Below are 4,769 nucleotides of genomic sequence, written 5' to 3'. Positions count from 1 at the left end.
ACCTTCATAATACCATTTGAAGATGAATAGTTGTAACCTCCAGATTCCAATGCTCCTAAAGAAATCAAATTCTTTTTTAATTTAGGAACATACCACACATTTGAAAATTCTCTGATTACTCCATCATGATGCTTGAACTTCACAGTACCGACCCCTTCTTTCTCTAGGCTATAATTATCACCAACTAATACAACACCATGAGACTTCAAATCCAAAGTAGAGAACCATTCCTTATTAGGGCACATGTGTTGAGAATCTTCTGTATCCATCAACCACACATTAGTAAAGGAATTCGATGTGACTGCCAATACAAATTCCGAACCAGATTCATCTTCACCATAAGTGACATTTGCTTGAGTGTTTTTGTTCTTGTTTTTTAGTTTTGGACAATCCTTCTTCCAATGCCCAATTTCATGACAAAAAGCACATTCGTTTCTCCCCAAGCTTTTTCGCGATTTAGAATTCCCTCTACTACGAGACTGGAATTTCTTTCTATTGTCTTGACCTCTCCTTTCAAATGTTCTACCTCGAACAATGAATTGTGCATATTTGGATATATATTTAGTATAGATTTTTGTTATTTATTGGCTAATTTATTGCAATTTATGGACAAAAGGTACTTAATTGTGTTTAAATTGTATTTCCAGTCCGAAAGATATGCTTGGAAGCAAAAGGAAGCAGGAGATGCGATCAGTAGCTCGGGGATTGAGAAAAGAAGAAAAAGAGCCAAATCCTGAAGGACTCGGCGAGTCTGGACGTCTACTCGACGAGTACCCACGAATGTTCGTGAAGAAAACACAAAGTCCTTGCCGTATACGGACTCTACAGAGGGGACTCGGGGATTCGGTTGGCTACTCGACGAGTAGCCACTGTTTGTTGAAAACTATAAATATAAGTCACATCCCCGAGTTGAGGAGCTCTGGAATTTTTGGGAGAATTACTTGACGACCAAGAAGGCATCTGGAGCTCTGGAAATCGTGAGAGAGATCCTAATCTTCAATTCTAAGGAGATTCAAGGCAACATAAGTTTACTTTTCACTTTATTCTTGAATTAAACTATGGCTGAGTTGTTAGACTTCGTTTTTGGATTGCTATCTACTGTAATCATGAGCTAAATCTTATAGTTTCTATTTAGGGTAGATGAGTTTATAACTATGGATTGATTTATGATAGGATTAATTGTTTATTGGTGAATTTTGTTAAATTAAGCTTGTTAGAGAACCTTATGCATTAACCATAACTATTTTCATTTAATTGATAGGTAATTAAGCTGCATGAACATCTCTTAATTGCTTACTTCATGTGATTTATGTGAAAACATTATTATGTGCCTAGGAATAGTGAATGTGAAACTAGGGTTAACTAGAGAATGGGTAAATTAATGTGTGAGCTTGTGTGATAAACCATCAACAAGAGGTTAATTGAATTATTAATTTGATTAGCTAATTACGAGTCTTATTTAATCCGAATAATTAAACTAGGAAGTTCATTAGTTTAATCACTTGATCGCTGCTTAAGTTAATTTGTTTCCTAAGGATTGGTAATAGCGAATGTGAATCTAATCACCTTAATCGGTAACCCATAACGATTAATCCATTGCACTTGTCATAAATCAACCATAGGAGTAAACTAATCGAACCTAAACAGAAACCTCTCTATTATTGAATTTAGTTAATTTTTACTTATTTTTAGCTAATTAGTTACTTAATCTGCGTGTTAGTTAGTGTGTTAAAGTTTCTAGTCTTGTAAAACTAGAGAAAACCTTTTACTTTATTTACTTGTTTAGTTAATTCTAGTTATTAGTTTAATTTCCGTTCCTCGAGTTCGATACCCTACTTGCTCAACTATACCACTAAAAGACAGGTTCACTGCCTTTGTGTGTTTAAATTACATCTTAAAAGTAGGACTAAAACCCGTGCATTTTTATACACATCAAGTTTTTGGCGTCGTTGCCCGGGAACGGTTCAAAAATTAATCCTAATTTCTAGTATTATCGATCCTTTGTGTGAGATCCTTCTTGCACAAAGTTACTGCTTTAGTAATTTAGTTATTAGGTTAAGTTTTAAATTTTTCTGTTTTTAGAACTTTTGTTTAAATTATTTCTGTTTTAGCTCTGTACTCGCCGAGTGCAGTCGAAGCTACTCGACGAGTCCATCGCTGAAAGCATAATTTCGTTTTTATTTTATTTTTGTTCTTTTTACGCGTGTTTTCTGTTTTGATTGCAGTATGTTTATGACCAGAGGAGGAGGTACACCTTTGATTCCACCACTTGAAGACCCGGAAGCAACTTTAAAGAAAAACAAAGGCAAAACCATAGGAGAAACCACAACATCGAAGAATTCACCGTTGAAGAATCTCAAATCTGTTTTTAGTAAGAAAAAGGGCAAGAAAGTGGGAGAATCCAGAATCTCTTCAGTGGCGGACGAAGATCCGAAGAAGGAGGATACCGAGTACGAATCCGAAAAGGAAGAAAGTGAATCTGAAGAAGGAAGCGACATAGAGGGCGAACTAGCTAACACCATGGATAACATCGATGAAGTTCCCATGGGTGAATGGAAGAAAAGGATGCGTGACGACACCGGCCCAGGACTCGTGCAACCCGCGATTCCCGCAACTGCCACATTTGAACTTAAGGGCCACATACTTGCTCACCTTAAGGAAATTCCATTCTACGGGAAGGATCATGAAGACGCATACAAGCATCTTGACGAGGTCAATGACATAGCCGACTACTTCAATGTCCCTAATGTGGCTCGAGACACTGTCTTGCTTCGTATGCTACCTGTCACATTCAAGGGAGCCGTGAAAGATTGGCTGAAATCACTCCCTCCCCCCCCCCCCCCAGGATCCATCACTACTTGGACTAAAATGAAAGAGGAATTTATAGACCAATTTTGCCCTCCCTCAAAGATAGCTAAATTGAAGAAAGCCATTACCAATTTTGAACAACAAGCTGGAGAGTCACTGTATGAAGCATGGGAAAGATACAAAGGCTTACTAAGGAACTGCCCACATCACGATCTAAACAGTCAACAAGAAGTCTCCATTTTCTATGATGGAGTAAATGTGACAACCAGGAAACTCCTTGACTCACAAGGACCACTCACAAAGAAAGCACCCCCAGTGATAACGGCCCTAATTGAAGAATTCTCTAAGCGCTCTAGAGAATATCACAACCCAAGGAATGACTTGACTCGAGGGGCGGTGAATTCTATTACGGATGACATGGCAGCAATGATGGCAAAATTGGAAAGCATGGACCGAAGAATGACTAAGATGGACCAATCCATCCATGCCATTAGAGTGGGATGTGAAAATTATAGAGGGCCCCACCTTACTAAAGATTGTGATCTTGATGAGAATGGGAACCAGGAAAGTGCAAGTGTGCTATTCAAGTGGTGATAGGTATGATGACAATTGGCGAAAACCCAATAAAAATGGCTACCACAAGATGAGTACAAAAAGACAAGGGAGGAAAAATATAAGCAAAAAGAAAGAGGCTTTTATCAAAAGGAGGAGTCGGTGTATGAAAAGAAATCAGATTTGGAAGACATGCTTACAAGATTCGTGGCCGCGTCCGAGAAAAGACATAATGATACCGATTGATGTGTGTAAAACCAACTAGTTTTAATCCTACTAACTTAAACACAAAGACGAACACACGAAAGGCAGTGTACCTATCGATTAGCAGTTTAGTTCAGGTAAGTAGGGTATCGAACACAGGGAACGGTAAACAATTAAAAGAAATGCTAATATTATATAAATAAAACAAGTAATAGAAAGGGGGTTTCTCTAGTTTTGCAAGACTAGAAACTTAAACAACTAATACTTAGACTACTTAACTAAAAACTAGATAAGCAAAGATTCAACTAAGTTCAATAACGAAGGGAACTTCTGTTTAGTTCAACTCAATTGATCCTATGGTTGACATTATGGCAATAGTGCAATGGATTAATTCTTCTATTGGCTACCGATTCAAGTGATTAGCCTTGCGTTCGCTACGATAATCCTTAGAAAACAAACTAACTCAAACAGTGATCAGTTGTCTAATTTAATTTAATTCACTAGATTATTTATTCGGGTTAATTTAGACTTGTAATAGCTAACTAAATTGGTCCTTTAGTTAACATCTTGCTGATGGTCATCAAACAAGCTCACACATGAATTTACCTAATTTTTCTTATTAATTCTAGTTTCACGTTCGTTAGTCCTAGACATATGATAAAGTGGTCACATAAACATATGGGGTTGATAATTAAAAGATGTTCATACTATTTAATTATCTTCCTATTAACAGAAAATTAGTTATCATTCACACATAAGGTTCTTTAACAAGCTAGAATCAACAAAATCACCAATATTAAATCAATCCTACCATTAATCAAACCATAGTTTCAACATTGTCTCCCCAAACAGAAGCTAAAAGGTTTTAGCTCATGATTAAGGCAGTAAAACACTCAAAAACGAAATCAATTGTTAAAAACATAGTTCAAACAAGAGATTAGGTAAAGAGTAAACTTGATTTTGCCTTAATTCTCCTCAAAATCGAATGTAGGGTTGATTCTTCACTTTCCAGAGCTTCACCAGCGCTTTCAATCGTATCTTAGCCTCCAAGGGTTCCTCCATATGCTAGGTTATCGATCTGAAAGTCCCTTTATATAGATTTTCACAAAACAGAGGCTACTCGGCGAGTCCAGTGACCTACTCGGCGAGTCCGTCACTTAAAACCCGTGTACGGCAAGTCAGCGCGTCCAGAATCGCGAAAGTTC

The 4,769-nt window shown here is 37.3% G+C and overlaps 1 non-coding gene across 1 annotated transcript; it reads right to left on the bottom strand.

Annotated features, from left to right (window-relative positions):
* Positions 1–2,916: 2,916 nt before the first annotated feature.
* Positions 2,917–3,023, bottom strand: LOC145168241 (small nucleolar RNA R71). Its single transcript, XR_013741809.1, has one exon. It is a non-coding gene; the product is annotated as a small nucleolar RNA R71 (small nucleolar RNA).
* Positions 3,024–4,769: the final 1,746 nt, after the last annotated feature.

Source organism: Lactuca virosa, chromosome 3 (assembly GCF_052849685.1).
Source record: "Lactuca virosa cultivar CGN04683 chromosome 3, Lactuca_virosa_CGN04683_v6, whole genome shotgun sequence".
Lineage (NCBI taxonomy): Eukaryota > Viridiplantae > Streptophyta > Magnoliopsida > Asterales > Asteraceae > Lactuca > Lactuca virosa.
This window is presented reverse-complemented; position numbering and strand designations above follow the sequence as displayed.